This window comes from Lygodium microphyllum, chromosome 5 (genome assembly GCF_053477565.2).
Source record: "Lygodium microphyllum isolate KBCC chromosome 5, Lygodium_microphyllum_v1.1.10, whole genome shotgun sequence".
Lineage (NCBI taxonomy): Eukaryota > Viridiplantae > Streptophyta > Polypodiopsida > Schizaeales > Lygodiaceae > Lygodium > Lygodium microphyllum.
The window spans coordinates 48,205,082-48,230,701 of NC_141139.1; the positions used below are offsets into that span (position 1 = coordinate 48,205,082).

At 40.8% G+C, this 25,620-nt stretch overlaps 1 pseudogene; it reads left to right on the forward strand.

Moving 5' to 3' along the window:
- Positions 1-2,355: 2,355 nt before the first annotated feature.
- LOC148035792 (uncharacterized) lies at positions 2,356-23,239 on the forward strand (annotated as a pseudogene).
- Positions 23,240-25,620: the final 2,381 nt, after the last annotated feature.

Sequence of the window (25,620 nt, forward strand, 5' to 3'; positions counted from 1 at the left end):
GAGAGTGAGTCGAGATGATAGGAAACCTCATGGGGTGAGAGATCGTGAGAAAACTTGACTTGAGGGAGCGCATGATTGATATGCGTCATTCCGATAGACTCGGCATGTAGGTGAAGTGGATCTACAAAGATTAAGGATTTGAACTTCTTTTGTAATTTTTCATGCTTATTGTCCCCATCTTGAAAGAGATAGTATTCTCATTACCCAACTCTACATCTAAGTCAAACAAGTGTTTTAGCTTGAGGAACAATTGAGGCTCAATATGAGGGATTTTGTAGCTTGATTTGGTTGCATTTGGGTAGCCATTAGTAGCTAAAATTAAGTTAGACTACTTGCTTTTGGAATGCTCAGGAGGAAGTTTTACTCAATGTATTCGATGTATGCAAGCTTAGGGGTAGCTTGTTCTTCTTAAATGGAGGGTCAAACCCTACTCATAAACTAGGGGGCGGACTTGATATCTTGAAGCAAGGAGTCTACTTGTGTGTGTTAATAGAGAAGAAGAAAGAGATACAAAGTTGATGTTTTGGTGACATCATGATATCTATGGGTTGTATTTTTAGTATGTAAGACCTATTGCAACTATTATGCCTTCTTCATCCACTTCCAAAAATGCATTATTTGAGATTAAAAAACTAGATGTCTTACTAGAAAGAGTAAATCCATAATTTATTAGTTCAGAAGAAGCAAGTAAAAGTAATCAAATGCAATGGTGTCAAGCTTGAGGGCATGAATGATGATGCATGGAAAGAAATGGATGACTTGGCATGTTTCACTATGACGTTGAAACTCTCAAAGTTCATGTATTTTAATGTAAAAGACATGCATTGCCAAGACTTTGAACTTAGTCCATTGCTACATGCACTCACTAGACATTTGCTAGTTACCTCACTCTTCACATGGCAATTCACGATCAAGAAGATCAAATTGGACTATATTACCATTGACAATTCAGGTTTTCTTGTGGAGTGACTAGTTGTCCAAGTGAAGTCAAGTATGTATAATGGCATGTGGGACCTCTCATGAATTTGAGATTTGTTGGTCAAAGTCGTATTGTGTGGCACAACTCTATGTGCAAGGTTTGTAACTTCAAGTTGAAAGTGCAAGTGTCTTACAAGATTGGGCATTCAACAACACCATTAATTATGTTATGCTAAACATGACCATAATCATCCCATGGTGAAGATTGTCCATTCAAGAGAACCATATGCCATATGGCATATTTATAATCATGTTGCGTTAAACAAGACCATAATTATCTCATCATCCATGATGAAGGTTTACGATCACGAGGGAGCAAGACTAGTGCGCAGTGCGCACGCTATTTGCATGCTTCGAGCAAGCGAGACTAAGAGGCACACACACACACACGTGACGCACACACACTCTCTCTCTCTCTCTCTCTCTCTCTCTCTCTCTCTCTCTCTCTCTCTCTCTCTCTCTCTCTCTCTCTCTCTCTCTCTCTCTCTCTCTCTCTATGTGTGTGTGTGTGTGTGTGTGTGTGTGTGTGTGTGTGTGTGTGTGTGTGTGTGTGTGTGTGTGTGTGTGTGTGTGTGTGTGTGTGTGTGTGTGTGTGTGTGTGTGTGTGTGTGTGTGTGTGTGTGTGTGTGTGTGTGTGTGTGTGTGTGTGTGTGTGTGTGTGTGTGTGTGTGTGTGTGTGTGTGTGTGTGTGTGTGTGTGTGTGTGTGTGTGTGTGTGTGTGTGTGTGTGTGTGTGTGTGTGTGTGTGTGTGTGTGTGTGTGTGTGTGTGTGTGTGTGTGTGTGTGTGTGTGTGTGGACCCAATGACTTGACGAATAGCCTTACAAACGCAGTAATAATGGCTACTTATGTGTCCCCCATGTTTGACATTTTCAAGACTTGCAACAACATATCTGCTACGATCGCAACATTGGATCATGGGTCAAGTTTATTGATCACCATAAAGCGCGTATTGAATAGCCTGAATTCCCTCTTTCCCTATTTATTATGTATACTCCCATTCATCAAAATAGGTTTTTGGAGTTTGAGTATATGCATGAATAGGGAAGGAGGTTCCACTCGTCTTGTGTTTCCAGCATCAGAAAACCCCATTAGTTAAACATTCATGGAGCCATAGCTTCAGCTACGAAGCCCTAGCCCCTGGCCTCCTTGTTCCAACATCAACAAACTTATCAGCGTGAACATTCATGGAGCCACATCCATCCACGGAGCATAGCTTCAGCTTGATCATCCATGGAGCCATAAACCCTTGACCTCAATTGCACATGCCCCTTGCCTGATCGTGCCTCCCCAACACCAAAATTCAGTCATGCATGAACCCAAGTTTGTCATGAAGTGCTGCTACCTTGTGAACGACTCGAGGCCCTTCGTCTTTTGCCATGGCTTATTCTCCTTTTTCCATTTGAGTGGTCATTGTGGTGGTAGACTTCATATTGGCCATCAGGGTTGTGAGTGCTTATGAGAGGGTAGGCTACATAATTGTATATAAACAACATATCTGGAAGACATGCCATTCAAAAATTCACTATGGTTGGCTTCTCGGGCTCAGAGTTGTGGCATTTCTTTACTATTTGTCTATCCTAATATATGACGTTGTTCTCTAGGGACCCTTTATTTTTTAGCACTATACACAGTACGTCACTGTTCTATACATGCCTTTGATGACATAATCATCCTCATTCTCAAATTCACAGAATCTATATCATGATTTGACTTTTGATAAGCTTACTGTTTTTTAAATGGTTTCTACAGATGGAGTTTCACTCTTCTTATTGTCTATTTTGGGATATTGCTCTCCATCACCCTTTATGCAATATCTATTAGCATTACCTCTCAGCGAGTTTGTTATTTTGCAAGCTTTCAATTTCGTGCTTTTGTAATTGAAATTGATTTTTTGAGCTACTTCAAGCTTGCAACAAGACATATACTATCTAGAATTGAGGAAGCTACGATACAGAATTCTAGAAATTTTCCAAGATTTCTACACACAAAACTTCTGCATCACCCAAAAAGAGTGCAATATCTAGAAAGAGTATGGGAAACCTTCCTCTAGTGAGCAATGGAGAACTTCTGTATCTCCCAAAAAGAGTACAATATCTAGAAACTTTCCAAGATTCCTACACCCTAATCTTCTTGCAATAAAAAAGGACATGCTACACCCTATTGATGTGAGCATGATGATGAGTGGGCCAGAATAATGAATGATTTGTGCTTATTTTTGGGCTTTCCACATGATAGGGAATATCTTACATGATTGCCCTAACACTATTAGTGATATATCACTTGTTTTTGCACAATGTTTGTGTGTGTGACATCATGATTGTAAAACCATATCCATTGTGCAATGGTATTGTCCTTATAGGCTCTCTCAGACCAAAAGCATGGTGCGACTAGCCCCATTTTCCAACTTTGTAACTTGTTGCTACAACTCTTTCTACCCTCCATACCAAAATATTTTCTCACACAGTTAGGTGGCATCCTTCGTAAAGCCCACTCCTCCTATGCCACTTCTACCTCTTCTACTACATAAGCCGATGTTCTTGCATTTGGCACATTTACTTCACTTACCAAGGGCTTGATTGTTATCTCTTCATTATCCTTAGAAACTTGAATATATATCTCTTCCAACTCACCATCATCAAATTGTATACTTCGTGGCCTACCCCTATTTTTCCATTGCCTTGACTCAATCACACATCCTAGCTTGTGGGAACTTGCAGTTGCTCCACTTCCCTTCTTTTTTCTATGTAGAGTCTCCCTATCACCTTGCATTATGGGCTTCTCATACAAAGGACTACCAGCTACAACATCTTGCAATGCACACGTAACAAAGGTAGGATTTGGGGATTTCTTTTTGCTAGCATTTTCCATCAAAGAGTCCATTGAAGGCCCATATCCAATATACCTACTCGTGATATAGCCCAACCTCTTTGCACAATGGATATATGCATTCAAAACATCACTAACACATGCATCATAGCCTAATATATTTCGTTTTCCACCTTCGCCTGCTAACCAACTAGCATGGATGCTTTCTAACAAGTTTATGCTTGGAATCTGAGCATGTTTCGAGGGACTTTTGTTATCCTATAGAGTCAAATCCAAGAATAAAGTTAGTAGCTCTCTCCATTAGTGCATTGTGTAGCAATTCTTTTAATGAGCTAAGGAAAACCTCAGACGTACATGAGATTCAATTCCTCCCCAATGGGCAATTCTTTGCTGCTACCATTTTAACCACATATCCAAAGACTTAATGTTATCCTTGTTTACATTTTGTGCCCATCAATCTCGGATAGCAGAGGTGTGAAGCGATGCTTGTTGACTTGTTGTTGCTAGCCTCCATGTTCACACGTTTCAATGTGATGCATTTGTTTATCTATGGTGACTAAATTCTTGGTATGCCTTTGTAAACTTTGCTCCCAATGAAAAAGACAAGAGCGCTCTCTCCCTTCCATTATGTTATGCGATCCTCCACTGTAACCTTTACTGCCAACCAATTTGCACTTGCCTCATCGGACATGAATCCATCAAAGTCAGGAGGATCGTGACCACATCGAACCATGACAAAATTTAATTTTTTCCAAAACAAGATTTGAGACTCTTCATCCTCCCATTTAAATTCACATATTGCAACCACCTGCAATACTCTCATGCTAGTTAATGATTGATACATTAGCATAGTATTTGCTAGCAACAATTCAATTTTAATGTAAGCTATAATAATGTTACCACATACCAAGGATCATAAATAGAACAAGACATTGTTTCCCATCTATCAACCCTATGGGTGTGATCGAAGTGCACCCATGCACTTCATAGATCTTCGATTCATGTTTGCCTCATACGATTCACTAAGTGCACCCCTAATGATGGTCCCTTAGTGGACATTTTAAACAAGAAGCACTTCTCATTGGCATCATCTTACCCAAGAAATCTACTTCCATGGAAAAATGGAAAGACACAATGCCTTTGCAAAAGAAGTATGTTGTCATACCCATCACCAATGACCTAAACTTGATTAGCTCTCTCTTGTGAAACAATAATGAACCTGTGTGTTTGCTAGATGGTTATTTCAAATGTAAGGCATACAACATTAGTACAAAGTAATGATACAAAAGCTTACCCTTTATTCTGCACTAGTGGCATCATTTCTTCTAAAAAATGATTAAGATCCACCTCAGTCACCTTTGGTTTATCTTCTTTTGTCAAAGATTCAAACAACATCTATCAAGCAACTAGCATTTGTATTTTTCATGGGCCTCCCTTTTTTATTTTTTAGGACTATGCTGACAAGGCTCAATACCTTTTCATTGGTTGCCCTCTTTGTGCCTTGTTGAACATCTTGGGCATGCTCCCCAACATGGATCACCAACTGTGTCATTGTAGGGTCCAATGGCAACACATAATAGATTGAGCATCTACAAATGGCTATACAACTAACAACCTTTTGACAATAGTGACGTGTTATCTTGGAGTTTCTCTCACTCGCAAGATAGTCCATGCTCACCTGTCTGTCTAAATGACCATGGGAAAAAATATCATTGTATCTTCTCTCGGTGATGTAGTAAGGACAAGTTACCCTGGGACATTGAAGACAATAGCTCAAACACACAGTGCACTCTATTACCATATTTGTTTGTGAGGGCCACGATCAAAGGTGACCATCATATTTCTATTCCATACCCATCATTCATTTCTTACTGTGTGTAGCTGGAAGCTCAAAAGCAATCATACCATTATACTCAGTTGGCAGCTCATCCACCTTTTGCAGAGATCCACAAAGTGCTAGTAAATTTTTCAATCTACCTGGCCTAGCTTTCTCCTCAATGAAGGCCACAATGGAAATGTGGATAAGTAAAGTGCAAAGGAAAAAGGGTGTCATAGAGGAAGTCTCAAGAGGGTTTGAATAACGTAAAAGTTGTAGTGGGTGGCTGTCATTGTAACTTGAGAAGACTAATTAATGAATTAGCAGAATCTTTAAATTTTAAGAGCCACAGAAGGACTATCCATTTATGACACATCATAGAGAACGTTTAGTAGTGATGGCTCAATATCTCTAAAACATCATTAGATTGAGTGAGAGACTTGCATGAGAGATGTTTAAACAATGACACAAAAGGACATTTGGGCTATTTCCTGGAACATTTTACACACACATTAGTATGACCCTCCAGGCCTAGTAATATAATCTCCAGAGTCACCGCCAGCTACCTTGGTAGTAAGAGCCCGATATAATCCTACTTAAAAACATTGCCTTGCTAAAAAAGACGTCTTTCAACATGAACTCTTGATTTTTTCAATGTCTTACTCTCACTCTCACTCTCACAAACCTTTGTGTCTCTCCCCCCTCTCTCTCTCTCTCAAACCTTGATTGATGCAAGCCAAGAGACACACACACACACACTCTCTCTCTCTCTCTCTCTCTCTCTCTCTCTCTCTCTCTCTCTCTCTCTCTCTCTCTCTCTCTCTCTCTCTCTCTCTCTCTCTCTCTCTCTCTCTCTCTCTCTCTCTCTCTCTCTCTCTCTCTCTCTCTCTCTCTCTCTCTCTCTCTCTCTCTCTCTCTCTCTCTCTCTCTCTCTCTCTCTCTCTCTCTCTCTCTCTCTCTCTCTCTCTCTCTCTCTCTCTCTCTCTCTCAACTTTTGTGTACGTCTTTCTCTCTCACTCAAGATCATTGGGTCATTGAGCCACAAGTCATCAACCTCAAGATTGCAAAATAGTCAAGTCAACTGTGCACATGCAGATCATAGGGGAGGTGTATAGGTGAACTCACTAAGGTTCTTATCGTTTGCATATGCTTCCTACCTACACTAAGAAAAAAAGGGAGCAACAGCCCCCCCATCATTTGCGTGCACATGGAGGATGGGGGGCTGTCAACCTCCCTTTTTTGCACATTATGATCATATAACCATTTTAGGTGAGACAATTGGTGCATAGGCCAAGATACGAGGAGAGTGTGTGTGTGTGTATGTATGTGTGTGTATGCACATGTGAGTAGACTTGTTTTGCTATGGAGGATAGACTCCATTGTAAAATAGTGAGGATAGAGTCTTTTGTGTAACAGAGAAATGTATAAGAGTAGGCATGATTGGGTGTAGTCACTTATTAAAGGCTTTAAATATACTCTTTCCCTTTGTAGCATTAACTCCACCCTGGCCTATATTACTCCAAATAGCAATATCTAGTTGCAAGCATCAACCCACATGCACATGTCCTAGGTTTAAAGGAAGTTCAAGGTAGCATTAGCTTTCTATTAAAAAAATAAATGTTGCATTAGCTTTCTATAAAAAATAATTGTTCAAGGATGACCGAATGAATTTGGAGGTTGCAAATTGGATGAATTTCAAGACGTGACATCAATTGAATGAATTTTGACCTAGATGAATTGCCAACCATAATATCAATTAGTCAAATTTGAATCTAGAGATCTTTAACTAGAATAAGTCAATATGAATCACAATTAGTGAATCTAGAGATCTTTAACTAGATGAATTTTCCATTAGACAAATTTGGGTGAAGTTTATATTAAATTGACCATAGGAGCCGCCAAATCGTCTCTGCACGGACGCAGACCAGAAGTGAGCTCATCTCCTGGCACTCATCAGGCATTCCTATGTTTCACTCTGGCCATTCCAGGTCATTCATGCTTTTAACTCTGGTCATCACATTGCAAGTTTGATCCGATCATAGGCTAATGGGTGCACATTGGTCAATATGGCTGATGGTCAATACAACCGATGGTCAATACAGCTTTCAATGCACCATACGGCCATCAATACGATTGATGGTCAATACCGCTGATGATGGTCATTGATAACCCGGCCATCAATATGGTTGATGGTCAATACGGCTGATGATGGTCAATGAGGCTATCAATGCACCATACGGCAAGATTTCCCCTTATCAATGCGGCTGTGGATTGAGAGGCGTCTCTCTCAACACACCATACACAACCTATAGCAAGTCTAATATAGGGATGCGCCATGGCTTGCGATATAGGTAGGAGGCACCATGGCTTGCGATATGCAAATGCGCATTGATGTAGGCAACTCCTGATATGATGGAGTCCTCTTGATTTACCAAACCTTGAATTAACTCGAATGAAAGTTTGCTTTGTCTACTTTCCTTGTCCAACATGAGTTTGATGTTGCTTTTTCTCTATAATTAGCATCTAAAGGCCACATTAGTAGCTTCACAATGATAAAAAAGAACATGCTTTCACACAACATAGTTTTTGGATGCTGCATGACCAGCAGGCTAGGCATTCCATAATATGACAACATGGTTAATACTCTTGTTTCCCACTTAATCTTGGGTATAGGACACCTTTGGTCATCACATCACTAGTTATAGGAGAAACCTAGTTATTCTTTTGTTTAACATCATGAGTTTCATCCGATTAGAGTGCATCTACTATGTGGCATAGATTCATCACAGAGTAGCAAAGAAAATAATCGTGCAGAAAATCTTTACTTCATGTGCATAAACAAGAAAAGGCTTTTTCCTAGCTTATGCATAAGCTACTTTAGCTACATGTTCACATGCATTAGGCATAGTAGCAGCACAAGCACAAACGCATAGTCACAGGGACATATAGGCACACATAGATATGCACCAAAACACACACGCATAAAGATACATATAGAAGCACATTATGGTCACTGACTTGTACATATTTATATATAAAGCCTCAATGTACGTATAAACACACTCATACATACATACATATGTGTGTGTGTGTACATATGTGCGTGTGTGTGTGTGTGTGTGTGTGTGTGTGTGTGTGTGTGTGTGTGTGTGTGTGTGTGTGTGTGTGTGTGTGTGTGTGTGTGTGTGTGTGTGTGTGTGTGTGTGTGTGTGTGTGTGTGTGTGTGTGTGTGTGTGTGTGTGTGTGTGTGTGTGTGTGTGTGTGTGTGTGTGTGTGTGTGTGTGTGTGTGTGTGTGTGTGTGTGTGTGTGTGTGTGTGTGTGTGTGTGTGTGTGTGTGTGTGTGTGTGTGTGTGTGTGTGTGTGTGTGTGTGTGTGTGTGTGTGTGTGTGTGTGTGTGTGTGTGTGTGTGTGTGTGTGTGTGTGTGTGTGTGTGTGTGTGTGTGTGTGTGTGTGTGTGTGTGTGTGTGTGTGTGTGTGTGTGTGTGTGTGTGTAAACCACTCGCACTTTCTATACCCAAGAGGCCATAAAGCATAACATAAATACATAAACACATATGGGTCTATAGACTCTCCTCATTCTCACCTATCATATTCTTTAGGAACTATGCTCATCTCTTACCCTCTCAGCTCTCAATGATATTATTGGAAGAGAAAAAATCCCAAGCTTGATAGTAGGCCCATTCCCAGGGCTCAATGTTCACATAGAAAAGATAAGTGCACATATCCTAGGTTTTACTACTTATGATGCCCAATCTAGGATATTGCAAGGTCTTTGTCCAAGGTGCACATATCCTAGGTTTTAGTACCAAATGAAGCTACTTATGATGCCCAAGATACTTAGACAAAGACTAATTCGGGCTTCTAACGTTGTTCTTTTTTTGTAGGATAATAGGCAACCTTGTATTGGACCTTGTCCCAAGATGTGCATGTGATAAGTTGCTTGATGGAGACAAAGATGGGAGATGTGTATCCACAAGAGAGAAGGTGAATCTTAGCATTATTGTGTATGTCTATATGGAATTGTTGTGTCATTTTGTCATAGTAATCATCAAGTCAGCATGAAGCTACATTTGGGATGTGCTCCGAGATAAATCATGGGCGAGGAAGCATCATCATATGTGAGACCTTTGGACACTCCTCCAAAGAAAAAATGATGTAATCCAAAAATATGTGTATTCATTGACAATGAAGCACAAGTAGATGGGGACTCCAATACCATTGGCGAGATTGCTAAGCAGACAGGTAGTTACTTATATGTTCATTTCATTTATATGTCATTGTTGCTTGTTACTCATGGATGTTTATCGTTATATATATAATTTCTTTGCTGCTTTTTTTTTAATTGTTGTTTATTAACATCTGTGTTTATAGAGACCAATGTGCACCATGAGGGCCTGGATGATAATGAAAAGATGAGTTGTGATAATGCTCAAGGGGAGGCTCAAGATGGAAAACAACAAAAGCACTCGAGGCACCTAGGTAAGCAAGTCTCTCTAGGATTGATGAAGGATGTACTCAGCCAGTTTTATGTCAAGAAGAGGACATTGCCTCCTACCGTGCCTCTTTGTAGATTGGTAGCTCATGAGGTAGTCAGATTTGCCACAGACGATGCTCAGTGGTTGATTCCTTCCTTTGATTCTACTGGTTATCTAGAGACTATGGGACACTTCACTGTGTCATTGCAGGTCCCAAAGGGGAGATCATACCTGTGTCAGTTGCAGGTCCCAAAGGGGAGATCATACCTGTGAAAGCCAACAATCTAGATGACTGGGGTCCAATTTGGCATCAAAGAAGTGAGGAGTTTGAGATGGCTCTTGAGAGAGAATGGCAAGATCTTAGGGGCAAGAAGTTCCTAGTTTGGGATGGAAACCATGGGCTAAAAACATGGTGGAGACGCATCAAAGAAAGTAAGTAATCATTATACTTTGTCCATTATACATGTAGGCATTGAATACATGTATTCTATTCTTATGTTATTTGATTTTCAATTATAGAGTACTCTGATAATGCTCAATTTCATATTTGTGTATGGTGTCAATTCATTCAGGTGCCAAAGGAGAAGGAAGTAGAGCTACTACTTGCATTGGATACCACCAATACGTAAGCCTTCTTCCTTAAAGTGAGCTTCTCATTATCATATTTATGATTACATTATCATATTATGCTTATTTTTGTTTCCAATAGTATTTCTAGGGCGCATGTTACTCCAAATATTGCTCATGAGGTGTACGTGTTCCAAATGTTTAGTCTTGCAAACAAAGAATCCATTCTAGATAGATTGAGTTCAGACATGAGGAAGTGGGCTAAGGTTGAGATGAGTATAGAGGGAAGGAATCATCATGGTGCCGCTCCATGGTATAACTCTCCTTGCAATTTAATATCTCAGCTTGTATGGAAGGTGCTTTTCTATCTCTAGCTCTCTTGTATGGAATGTGCTTTTCTATCTCTCGCTATAATTTTATTTTTGTTTTGGCATGATAGGATGAATTCCATGCCTTTATCTCAAAAGAAACTACAAAGGTTGAGGATCTTGGTATAGATGAGGCAGAGAGAAAGAAACAATTAGATAAGTCTATAAGAGCCAAAGAGGAGCGTCTCAAAGATAGGGGTTACAAGTACTTATGCATTGCCAATTCCCAAAATGGTGATGATTTCTTTAAGTTGTTATTTAGCCTAAGGTGGGATGATACGAACATGCTCAAAATCACAAGAGACAAGTTGCATTGTCTTACAAGTCCAAAAATTTCTCCAAAAATGTAATTTGTATTTATAAAGAAAGTTGTGTGCATGTTGCCTTTTTCCTTCAATGCTTTCTATTCATGCATGTTGTTGTGCAACATAGGAAAAAAATATTACTACATCTTATGAGTCTTAGAAGTATAAAGATCCCCAATACCCTCACTTTGGTGATTACAAGCTCTTTGGGGTCTACATGAAGAAAGAGACATATTGGGCTCATTTACATTTGGAGGCCATGCTACATATCCAAAGGATGCAAGTAGAAGGTCTACAATTGCCAGACTCATTTGAGGAGTTCTTCAAATTTAGCTTGAAGAATCATGTCATGAAAGTTGACACAACACAATATGTCCGTATTGCGTTCTTGAGCTTTTTCTTAATGTACATGTCAATATTAAGTTTTTGTAAAATGCTTGTAGGCTTTTGCATGTCTCTTGGATGAAGTGAAGTCTTCAAACCCTACACAAAAGATGCCAGAGCTTGTGCATTCATCCAAGCATGTGATTTATAGTTTTATTATTATTGTTGTACATGAGGAGTAATCATTTCTTCTCTTATGGTAAGTGCTTTAATCATTATGGAGTTATTTGGATCTAGAATGTTGCAGATGGATACTACAGTGTGTAGAAGAGAAGACATTAGATGCAGCTCCAGAATTCACAAGAGAGTGGATTGATATTCATGATGAGAATACCATGTTATGTGAGAGGAACTTGACGGCATGGGAGGCAAATGTTTGTCCTTGGCGGCTCAATTACCCTATGGGAGATATCCCCAAGCAAGAGAAAGATCTACATAAGAGTAAGTACTTCAACCCATGTAAAGCGCCTTGTTGCTTTTGCAGAATTGCTTTTTACGCTCATGCATGAGGGTTTAAAGGTTGAATCATGCTTGTCGAGTTCATGGAAAAGGTTCCTACTCGTGATTCACTTGCCACGCCCATTGCTACAAATGAGTAAGAAATTACAGGTACTGAGGGTGCAGAAGGAAGTACTCAAGCCATCAAAGCTTGCAAAGATACTACACAAGCCCCCCCAAGGTACTCATGATAATGTGCAGGCTACTCAAGCTACCATTGGGGCCACTACTACACCTCTTACTAGCCTCATTGACAAGAGAGAAAAATGTCTTATGAGCCAACCAAACACCTCCAATATCCACAAAGAATAAATGTGACACAATCATCTATGGCACCCACCACCTCCTTTTGGAAGGGATGAGAGGATCGAAAGACCATGCACGAGCTATGGCGGAGAGCAAGAGCAAGAAAAGAGAGAGAGAGACAAATGGGAACTCCAACAGTCACAATGTGTGACCGGGCCTTCCTTTATTCACTAGTCACTGAAAGAATAAAGAATAAGTGTGACGGTGACGGGCGCCCGCCACCTGCAGTGTGCAGTGGCAGGTACTGTCAGTGTAGTAATACATGGGGTGGCACGGCGGAGGCGCCTTTACCCCAACAACCTCCCACTTAAAGGCGAATCTGCCCCAGTGAGAGAGAAAAGAAAAGAAAAGACAGTACAAATGTACATAGGTACAAGGGATGAGGAAAGGAAACATCTCATCCAATGCCCATCAATCTCCTAAGGAAGACAAAGCGCTCAGTAGTGAGGCTTTTCGTGAGCAGATCTGCAGGATTGATGTCAGTGGAGATCTTGACAAGGTCAACAGACCTGTCTTCCAGGACACCCCGAATAAAGTGATATATTACCTCAATATGTTTCTTCTTCGCATGGAAGACCGGATTCTTAGCCAACTGAATGGCACTCATAGAATCCGAATGCAGTGTAGGAACAGCATCAATCCCAAGGTCAGAAACAAGATGGCCTAGCCAAATAGCCTCCTTGCAAGCCTCAGTGGCTGCAATATACTCGGCCTCAGTGGTAGACAAATCCGTACACTTCTGCACCCTAGACATCCAAGAAACAGCCCCTCCAGCATAAGTGAACACATAGCCAGAAGTGGACTTCCTACTATCTACATGTCCTGTATAGTCGGAGTCAGTGTAACCCACGACCCTTGTATCCTGGCTGCCATAGTATATAGACATATCTGCAGTACCCTTCAGGTACCTCATGATACCTTTCACGACATCCCAATGCTTCATGCCAAGTGTAGCCATATAACGCGCCACAACACCAACTGTATGCGCAATATCTGGACGAGTAGCTATCATGGCATACATGAGACGGCCCATTGCTGATGCATAAGGGATCTTGGCCATCTCGGCCCTCTGCTCATCTGTCTGCGGACAATCGGCCTGTGAAACCCTCACATGAGAAGGCAAAGGACAGTCCGCAGGCTTCATGTCCTGCATGCGGAAGCGCTCGAGGACTTTATGGATGTACTCCCGCTATGAGAGATACAAAAGCCCCTGATGCCTATCACGCTTAATGCGCATCCCAAGAATATGTGAAGTCTGTCCCAGATCCTTCATCTCAAAGCTCTTCTTGAGCTGAGCTTTTAGAGCATCAAGCTCTGCATGAGCTTTCCCTGCTATCAACATGTCATCAACATAGAGAACCAAAATCAGTAAACTGCCATCACGGGCTTTCTTCTGTAAAGACACGGATCCATAGCACTCCTGATGTAGCCTTGTGACTGCATAAAGGCATCAAACTTATAATACCATTCCCTAGGTGCCTGCTTCAAGCCATAAAGACTCTTCTTCAATTTGCACACTAGGTGCTCCCTGCCATGTTTTGCAAAGCCCTTAGGCTGCTCCATATAGATCTCGTCATGCAAATCCCCATGCAAGAATGCAATCTTAACATCCATCTGATAAAGATCCAAGTCAAGTTGCGCGACCAAGGACAAGACCAAGCGGAGGGTAGTCATCTTGATGACAGGAGAGAAGACCTCATCAAAGTCAACTCCATGCTCCTGCTTAAAACCCTTAGCTACAAGTCTAGCCTTATAGGCCAGATTGAGGTGCCCAGGGGTACTTTTTAGCTTGTACACCCATTTGCATGGCAAAGCCTTTTTGCCCTCAGGCAAGGCAACAAGATCCCAAGTCATATTCCTATGTAAGGAGTCCATCTCAGACCGCATAGCCCTCTCCCAGGAGTGACTGTCACCCCTGCGCATAGCCTCATCATAGGTGAGAGGCTCTCCTGCATCCATCAGCAAGACATACTGCATAGAGGACTCATAGCGATCAGGTGGATGTCTATCTCTAGTAGACCGTCTCACCGTAGGCTCTGTTGCCTGCCCAACTACCTGTCCAACACCTTGGCCCTATGAAGGAACTACTGCAGGCTGTACTATTGGTTGTGCTGGAGCCCGAGGCTCCTCCTGAAAGATCACTTTGCGGATCTCAACCACCTTCTCAGGCTGCTTATGCATTTTGTGTTCATGGAAAACTACATCATGGCTGCATACTATTTTCCGTGCTTGCGGATCCCATAGGCGATAGCCCATCTCTCCTAAATCACCATCGCCAAGAAAGATGCATTTAATGCTCTTTGGATCCAACTTACTCCTCTTGTCCTTGGTCACATGGCAAAATGCCTCACATCCAAAGACACGGAGATGCGCATAAGAGGGTGGCTTACCAGCCCAAACTTCCTCTGCAACGTGGAAATCCAAACCACTAGAAGGCAATTGGTTTATGACATGCACTGCCGTACTAACTGCCTCAGCCCAAAAGCTATGTGGTAGGCCTGCATGGCTAAGCATAGAGCACACACGCTCTTGAATAGTCCTGTTCATGCGCTCAGCCAAACCATTCTGGGGTGGGGTGTAAGGGGCGGTCAACTGACGCTTAATACCCCTGTCTCATCACATAACTGCTCAAAAGCACGTGAGACATATTCTCCCCCATTGTCAGTCCTAAGGAATTTCAACCTACACCCAGTTTGGTTCTCAACAAGAGCAAGCCAATGCTGAGAGACTGCCAAGACATCGGACTTCTGCTTTATGGGATAAGCCCACACTTTCCTAGAAAAATCGTCAATGAAGGTAACAAAGTACTTCGCACCACCCATAGACATACAAGGCATGGGCCCACAAACATCAAAATGCACCAAAGCCAAGGGCTCATTTTTGAATCCAGTTTTGGGACAGTTTGCTCTCATTATTGCAGGTCTGCAATTTATTACAGCAAGCATTTATTGGTGGACTGAGCTGTATTTTTCATGCTAAAATGTCCTGATTTGGTATACTGTACCTCATACTTGGTGGGCAGCAGCTTCTCAGTCAGTTTCCCAGTCATTTTGCCTTGGATTTAGTGGTTTTTTGGCTGTTTACAGCAGAAAACAACAAGTAGTTTTGAACTGTCTCTGCATTTACAGCTTGCATTATGGCTTCGTCTTCGACTGATAATGCCATATTTAATATCACGAAGTTGGATGGTACCAACTATGGCTATTGGAAGAGCCAGATTTGGCAGGTCTTGGTGCAGAAGAACCATGTAAAGCCACTTCGATTGAGCGGGCAGCAGGCTGTAGGTATGAGCAATGATGACTGGTTTAACTTGGATGCATACTGTAAGTCCACAATCATACTCTCTCTGACTGAGCAGGTTCATTACAATGTAGTGGATGAGGCACAGACCGCATGGCAGTTATGGGAAAAGATCAAGAATCTTTATGATAAGAAGAGCTCGGCTAGTCAGATGTATTGGCTCAAGTAGCTCATGGATCTGTGCATGAAGGAGAATGCGACGATGTCTGCTCATTTGAGCCAGTTCCATGTGATCTTGAAGAATCTGACATTGCAGGGTATCACATTTCCTGATGAGGTGACCCCACTCTTTTTTCTTGGGACTCTTGGAGAGTCGTGGGATGTCTTTTGTACTGCCTTGTGTGCTCCTGCTATACTGAGCTGAAATTGTCTGATGTAGAGAGTGCTCTTCTACAGGAAGAGATCAACAGGAAGAACTTGGATGCCTCTCGTGTTTCTCATGCTTTGACAGTTAGAGGCAGGAATGACAGGAATGACCGTGGGAATGGCCGTGGCCGTGACTCTCAGAAGGGTCGGTCCAAATCTCGTGGAAAGTCGCGTAGTAAGTCGCATGGGCGCAACGCTAATGTCACTTGCCATGATTGTGGGAAAAAGGGCCATATCAGACCACAGTGTCATGAGTTGCGCAATGAGAAGCGCAATGACAAGGGGAAGGATAAAGTGCAGGAAAAGTCTTCTGATCGCAGTATTGTACCTGCGAAGTCCAGTGTAAAGATCGAAGAGATCAATGTTACGCAGACTGAGGAGCCATCTGACGGTGATGAGTTTATCTTGGCAGCTAGTTCATCTGATAGCTCAGAGTTGACTGAGACTCCTAGAATATATGCACAATGTTGGCTTTTGGATTCAGGCGCGTCTTTTCATGTGACGCCTTATCGTGAGTGCTCTCTCTCTCTCTCTCTCTCCTCCTCCCTTCCTTCTTCTCCTTCTCCTTCTTCCTTCCTTCTCTCTCTCTCTCTCTCTCTCTCTCTCTCTCTCTCCTCTCTCTCTCTCTCCTCCTCCTCCTCCTCCTCCTCCTCCTCCTCCTCCCTCCCCTCCCTCTCTCTCTCTCTCTCTCTCTCTCTCTCTCTCTCTCTCTCTCTCTCTCTCTCTCTCTCTCTCTCTCTCTCTCTCTCTCCTCCTCCTCCTCCTCCCTCTCTCTCTCTCTCTCTCTCTCTCTCTCTCTCTCTCTCTTCTTCTTGTCCTCATCATGTTTTGTCAGTGGGTTCTATCCCACATGTATCACTTTGGCATGCCCATTTGGGGCACATGTCTTTGAAGGGAATGAAAATGCTTTCTGGTTTGCAGTATCTTCCGCCTTTAGACTATGCATGTTTTGACTCATGTGATCATTGTCTTTATGGTAAGCAGAATAGGTCTACACATAAGAATTCGGGTAGGCCACGCATAAAATAAAATAGTAATTCTTCATTGTTACTAAAATAGTATGATAATTTGTATTTACATGAACACACATCAAGAAAACAAGACCAACGTGGCATATTCTCAACATAACCAACCAAATCAAATATCCTAATGCTTGTGATCCCTTGGGTAAAGTAATGATAGGGAAAGAAAAACCAATATAGTCACATGCCAATAATATAGTTGAATGATATGGTGTCAACATAGCAAACCACAAAGCATAATGTCACACTAAACAATGCAATAAGTTTGAATGGCACACTCCCACCAACCATATAGTCACATGGAATGCTCAAAGATCAAACCATAATCACATGATGAAGTACATAATAAACATCTAAATATAGCAAAAAAATGATATGTCTAGAGTCTCTCAAAAAACCCCCTCTCCCTCAGCACAGTAACAGTCCACACACAAGGGTGGATAAACATTCCCCATAGAACACGTCATCTAGCTCTAGACACATGCAGTGTCTCATCTCCTCTGCAATAGCCCATGCCAAACCACCACACCCCACAAACACATCCAAAACATAGTCATAGCACTTCGTAAATATAGCCAATAACCACCTGACCATATCACCAATCAAGATACAAAATGTTTGCAACCATGCAAGTAGAAACAATGAAATAACTATACAAGGAAACCTGAGAGCAAAACATACAAAACTACTTATCGATAAAAAAGATGAGACCTCTCCACCCCACCTCTAAGAATGACACCATTAATATGTGTGGGAAAGACACAATCATCCAGCATGCATCTATGATACACTGGAAACAACCTCTCTGAAATCTTCTCCCCAGCCTCTCTATCGTAGCAAGGTACAACATGACTGGCACGATGCCAAAGACACATTGTAAGATCAAGTACCTATTCATGAATGGAAATAGAATAAGTGATACAAGTTTACATTTAAAGCATGCAACAAAAACCTTGTTTGCAACATATAACAATATGTTTAAAGCATCCAACTTTGTTATCTTACTGCCTCTCTAGTAATAGGGTGCCGATAAGCCTTGGAATTACACATGAGCATCCAAGTGCAATGAAGCACAAGCCCCACTCTCACTGCATTTGCAATGAACTCACCTATATGCTCTACCAAGCACATACTAACCTAGAGTATCCACAAGCAATCTCATAGGAAAATCTGCAAATATCAATCGAGCTACCTCTCAACATGGAATGCCATCTTTGCTATAAAGATGTGTCTTCTATGTCTTGTTGATGCTATTCAAAAAACAACACATAGTCATTGATGCTAAGTAAACAATGATGCAATGCTACACACAACAGGTCAATTGAGGCTCTTGCAAAACGTGGTCACCATGTTTACCTATCAAGGGCAAATCTATCAATTTGAGTCACATCCACTAGCAAAGCATCAATGTATGTTTGATATTGGAACCCTGGAATAATTATTTCAAGTAATATATTTTTAATTATCTTACATGTAAGAATTCATCATGGGCACCAAATAAAGCAAATGAATTTCAAGTTAATATAAGAGCTTCTCACCTATGAATGAGTTATGGGTCACCTTTCCCAACTCTCTCGGCCAAGAGATGATTCTGCAACAAAGGTGTTGGGGTAAAGGTGCCTCCGTTGTGCCACCCCGTGTATTACTACACTGACAATACCCACCACTGCACACTGCAGGTGGCGGGTGCCTGTCACCGTCACACTTATTCTTTATTCTTTCAGTGACTAGTGAATAAAGGAAGGCCGGGTCACACATTGTGACTGTTGGAGTTCCCATTTGTCTCTCTCTCTCTCTCTTTTCTTGCTCTTGCTCTTCGCCATAGCTCGTGCATGGTCTTTCGATCCTCTCATCCCTTTAAACTAGTATAAGAGCTTGGCTTTTGATTGCTCGAGCTCTTCTCGGTGCTTGCTTAGCTTCGCATCGACTCCCTTCTTGCATTGGATCTCCATCCCGACAGCCATATCCAATCGCCCCGAGCTCCCATCACTCCCCGGCTTCTCGAGCACCTTCCCGACCTATTGAGGCACCTTCAAGGCATTGGTACTAAGGTATTTGATCATTCTTTCAAGGTTTTATTTTAGTCTACAGGTTGCAAACAGCAAGGGCAGTCATGGCTTCAAACCCTTGAAGCTTATTCCCCTCATATTGTGCCTTACACCTATCAAGGCTCAAAGAGGTTTGTCATAGGCCTTTGATAGGCCCTTCTTGAGCCCCCCATTACCCCCTTTCAGTCCACGTGGAGCAGCAGCAAGTTCAGCACTAACATGGCAGATTGTGCCATTTTTCCAGGCTGTTAGCACTCGTCTACTTCAAGTCCACACTTGGACATTGCTTCTTGCTCTCTACCTTGATCAAGAGGGCTATTAGACTTCATGTTTGATGTCATTCAAGCTTTGGGCATTGGTCTTGATCATTCGGGGCTGATTTCTTTAGATTTGGGACTATCATAAACTGTCATAACAGGCTGAAAATAGGGTAGCAACATTGGCATTAGCATTTGTTGCTTACACTCCATTTCGGTTGTGCTATTTGATGCCAGTATGCAGCCTACTTGATGCCCGAATGTCTTGGGAATGTATGCATTCGATTTGCCCATGATTTGGCATTGTTGTTGGGCTGGAAATTGATAGTTTTGGACTATTTAGAGCTGCTGTACATGAGCGGGCTGAAGCTCATTTGTCACATGTATTGCTTCTCTATCGATACCGGATGTATGCTATGGGTTATGCCATGATGTATTACACTTTGGGGATTGAATTTGAACTCATGATCGTGATTCCGGAATGCTTTTGAGCATTGCATTTGATCCGTTGTTATTGGTTTTTCATTGGCAGTTTGGTCGACTTGACTAGCATTTGGGCCGCTTATGCCTATTGTCTGTACTTGAGGGATAAGCTCTATGCATTACATGCTTTGGTCCGTGGTTGATGCCTCTTAGTTCGTCCATGCTTGACAGATATTTTGGAGCTCCGATTTGGAAGTTTTGAGCACTTCTGACTCACAGGGATATTGACTTTGGGTTGCTACTGGATGTATTGACTTGACAGAGATATTGCCATTGGGATTATGTCTTGCTCAGTGGTTGCTACGATAGTTGCTTCATGTATGTCATGCTCTCTTGGATGCGTCTGACGCATTGACTTAGTCACTTTTCACTGGTACTTTGACTTGGGTTGTTTGAGCTCTTTAGCTCGCCTGTACGCTATTTGTGCCAGTGGGAGAATAGTGTATGCATGACCCAGTTCATGTCTTGGAGCAGCTTACGACTTTGAGTAGATGTTTTTTTTTGAGACTTTGGGATTACCCTCCGACCTTTGGATGTTGCATTGATGTATGTCTTGGTCTCCGGATTGCTTATGAGCTGAGTCTCTTGCTTTGGATCCACTTTCATTTTGGGCAGACACCTATTTGTGTCAGGTTTTGGCAGTTGCAGGTACATCTTGCCTAGATTGTCTAGGGGTGTGCCTCTTACTGGCAGATGCTATTTGACATGTCTCGATGTTAAGCTCATGTATTTTCACTGTCATTTGGATTTGCTTTGTCCTTTTCATGCCGGATTTGGACCTAGCATTGTCTAGTTGTCACTTCATGGAGTGGGACATAAATTTACAACTTAAACTTTACAAAAGCTAAAAATTGGTGATACAAGCTTTCTTTTACCTTGTCTATAGTTTGTATGACTATGAATTAGTAATTGTGCTATGAGTGTATGTATGAAAACCATGTATGATCGGTATGTTGCACAAAAAAGCTTGAAAAAATGAGATTGATTGTGAAAGAATGAAAATGAAAGCTCGCAAAAATAAAATCCCCTCTCTCAACAAGGTGCACTTAGTCTTCTAGTTGATGGAATTAGTCCATGCCTGATAGGACAGTAAACATGGACAATAGGGTTGTGGCCTTTGCATTGTAAATTCTTTCCCTCCACCTATCAGGCTGCTACTACTGGGTTGTCCATTTAAAAAAATCCTGAAGGAAAGAAACCACGACTCTTCACCTAGCAAAGTGCTCACAACTAAAGAGAGATTGCTAAGTGGATACCCACAAGTCGACAAGGAAGTGGGTGATGTCGATCCCCCTTTTGTGAGGTCTTACTACACATCAAAAGAAGCTAGAGAAGATGGTTATCTGATGCAAATTATTTACCAAGTAAGAAATTTTGGATGTGTCTCAAAGGTGCGCATAATCATTTTTACGCCTTTCTTGATTACATTTTCCACATGCAGGTGGTTCTGGGAGCAACTTTTGTAACATATGTAGTTTACTGGAATTGTATATTTCCGAGCTATAATTTTGTTGATGTGGTAAGTTGTTCCAGGTTTGCTTGATATGTTGTTCTTACTAAAAAGCAACTGGTTCACTCTGTTTAGAATGATTGAAATAAAAATGATAGTATATGTTAGGATCTTCTAAAGTTCTAACCAGCAAAGTTCATGGATTAAAGGGCTATGCTCTGCTAATGTCTTGATTGAGGTGCAAGCAACCATTCAGTTGCTCATTATTGACCAGTTGTCATCTTAGACGTTGTCCCAAAGGTGATGTCTAGTATTAAAACCTGGGCGATAGTGCGAGATTGTGGTTTCAATTGAGTCGTCTTTGATTTGACACTTAGTTGCATACCTTTTTTTGTATGGTGTGGGGGGGTAAGCCTGGGCTCTTTCCCACTCAGACACTTGAACTTCTTAGAAGGGGTATTGAGGGGAAGGATCCCAATTGGATTAAGCTCTGCATGTTCATTTGGTTTGTGGTTATCATATCTACATATATAAACAATGCTAACCTGGCACTTTCCTTGCCCCTTTCCCCTACCAATATGGGATGTGTATCTTATTTCAAAAAACACTACCACATTGTCTAATTGCTTTGAAAAATTAGGTAGATAATAGTCTCAATCATTGGGTTCCTGGTTCAAGGGTCTGTTCAAAGGCATTCTTTCTTGAATCATACAACATGCATCTTTGATGTTATTTGTATATTTTTTCTTTCCAATTTAGGTTATGAAGTGGCACAATAGTTGATTATAGTGCTGAGAGAATGTTTTGTATGTGAGCTTGTGTTTTATCTTTAGACAGCTGATTCAAGTGGTAAAATGTCATAAATATTGGACATTGTAAAGCCACGATTTTCATAGTGGGCATGTTTATAAAGTTTGTGAGAGTATTAAGAACTTTCTTGGGGATTTTTTCAGATAGAGATTAGTATGCATGTGGTAAAATTGGTTTTCCTACTTGGGAAACTTGCTTTGAATAATATGGTGAGCATTTTGTAGCTTATTAGTTAAGTGAGATAAGTGAAGTCGTTTTAACAGTGATGGAATGAGTGTAGATATTTTACTGGTACCGAGGTGCATATTTCTTCATGTGGACAGCAATTTTCATATTATTTTCTTGGATTATCCATGCACTAGGGGAGAATCAGTAAGCTTTTTTCTCATATGTGTTAGCAATATAAGTACCAGAATTGTGTTCATGGAAGTGTATTTGGTCTATTACCTTCTAGATCTTGAAACCTATCTCCTGTAAGTGTCCATTTGCATCTATTGTAAAATTAATGCAAAGTTGCTACTTGTTGATTTGTAAAAAATAGTCTGGTGTTTCTCATGTAGCAAATTGAAGATTTTTTGCATTTAAGTTTAATAATAGGACTATTGGACATTTAATGCAAAGTTGTAGCACATTTGTGTTTAAATGAACTGGTTGGCATTGACCATGCAATGAATGAAGAGTTTCTGCAGTTAATATTAAGTAGGAGTATTGGACGTTTTGTGATCTCACATGTAGTTTGAGAGTCTCCATTTCCTGTAGTAAGGCAAAAGTGTACCATCTGTTTCTTCAACGTTTTAGGTGGCCATATCCTTTCCTTGATATGTTGGTGGATCTTGCACCAATTTGGTAAGTAGTCTAGTTGATCATCATAAATCGAGCAGGTACCACTAAATCTTTTTTAACTAATGCAGGATGTTGACCTCATGCAGGTATTTCCTATTATGTATAGTACACTTTTTTGCATGTCATATATCATGAAGATATTTTGCAAAGCTTCATCATCACTAAAAAGCTAAACTCTTTTATGAACCCTTAAGAGCTAGTTGTGATCAATTCTGTGATAAAAATAGTGTTTTGTATTTATTACATAAGGATTTGCCAATTTTTTTCCTTTAAAAAATTTTTACAGTAAGGGATTTATAAATCATGGTAAGAAGTTACATAAGGTTTTTTTAAAAATCACAAAAAATGTTATATAGGGATATATAAAGCATGCCATGAACGTATGTCATATATAGGATTTATACATAGTGATCCCCCCCCCCCCCCACCCCTTGTCGAGAACATAAGTTGGCATTTTATATTAAACTTTCCACAATGGATTTATCTCCTCTAGAGGATAGCTGGAGTGGAGCTTGGTCTTGTGATTTATTGAGGTGGTAAGAATGGTCTTTGAAGATTCAATTACTCCAAATACCATGCTACATGTACTTGCAATGTGATTTATTGATCCCAGATGATGAAGTTTAGTCTCGGTATATCAAAGATGTAGTATTGCAAGTTTTTTATATGTCAAACATTTTAAGTTGCAAATAGATAAGATGTTTCGAGACATATTCCTCCAAAGCGGTTGATTGCCCTTAATCTTCTTGGCATACAGTGATTGATCCAATAATATTGAATCAACATCAAATCAAAGCCTCTACTCATGTCCAAAACACTAAACAACTAAGGGTGGATCTCTTAGCTTACCTTTCCAAACAACCTCCATTTGATTCCTCTTTCTTTTATGCCTATCATTGTAGATCTATTTATTTATCTTATTATCAATATATGGCCTATAAATATGAATCCTACCTTTCTATTTATCAATCCTTCCTTTCTTGTGGTTGATTAAACTATGAAGAACATGCTTGTTGATGATAGAAGATAGATTTTCTTGCAGGAGATTCCCCATTTTCTTCGTGTTCCTCTTGGGTCTCCAAATGAGCCTTGAATCCACAAAGAGTGATGAAGATGATTCAAGGATTTAATTTGAGTTACAACACTTCAAGAGTATGCTCTAAACGTGCCTAACAAGCTAGTTGATACTCTCTTAGGAGACCCCTTTCAATTCCCAATACACAATATTGAATATGCTGCACTTGTTGGGAAACTATTATGTAAGATATTGTGCTTAGACTCTGCATGCAATTAATAAAGGATTAGCACCACAAAGTGCTTGAAAGTTCTCCAAAGAGCATTAGATTGGGGATTGGCTGACTACAACTCACTTGTTTCAATTTTATGGTCAATTGAACTTCAAGAAAGAACTTCACTAAAATTGCACAAGGAGTTGATGTGGAGGGCTTCGTGTACAAATTATTCTACACCCAAATCGGTCAAATCTTGATGTTGGATTAGTAAGTCATTGCACACTAACCACTACTCAAAGGAATTCAACTTTGTTATCATTCATGTTGTGAATAGGCCATATGAACAAGAGATGTCCAAGAACTATAACTTCTAGTGGATAGTTATTGAAAACTCCCTTAGATATATCAATGGCCATATTGTTCTTAGACACATTGAAAGCTCATATTGTGCCTTATGGTCACTACCCCATGTTCTATTCACAAAGTTTGGTTCTATTCAAGTATGGTGCCCTCTACTTATCTCTCGATTAAAGTCCTTCAATATTAACCTTCCAATCATCATACTTGAGGGGATTACAATTCCCTTTGAAGCACCTTGTACCTTTGACATGAGCATACTACCTCCTTTATAGGAATTGTAATTTGTGAGTAAAGCTATGTCTAATCACTGACAATGGTGGCTATTGTGATGGTAATCCTAGTGTATTTTAAGCTATGGTTATGGTGTTTTATTTTATTGAAGGATGCTAGAGAGTGCAAGAACCATGTGAGGAAGCCTCCAAGATCAAAGTCTACGAATGTCATGAGAGAGAGAGAGAGAGAGGGAGGGAGAGAGAGAGAGAGAGAGAGAGAGAGAGAGAGAGAGAGAGAGAGAGAGAGAGAGAGAGAGAGAGAGAGAGAGAGAGAGAGAGAGAGAGAGAGAGAGAGAGAGAGAGATGACTAAAATACACACACATTAACTACCATTAACCATGTTGCCTTTAATTAGGCTTTTGGTACAATTTTTGTGGCTCTTAAGGGTCACTGCTTCTATGAATTAAAGTGCACATGCATTATTTACCATTAACCATGTTGCTTTTAAATAGATTTTTAGTACAATTTTTGAGGCTCTAAAAGGCCACCCCTAAGCTAACTCCACTTCTATGAATTGAAATGTACCCCTACTTATATCAAGTGACAAGTTCTAGTTACTTTGCCTAGTGATTCACCCACATGTGCTCAATTCTAGGCTTTTCTCAAGTGCTCCACTAGATTCAAAGGCAAAGGCTTACCTTGGCTTCTCCT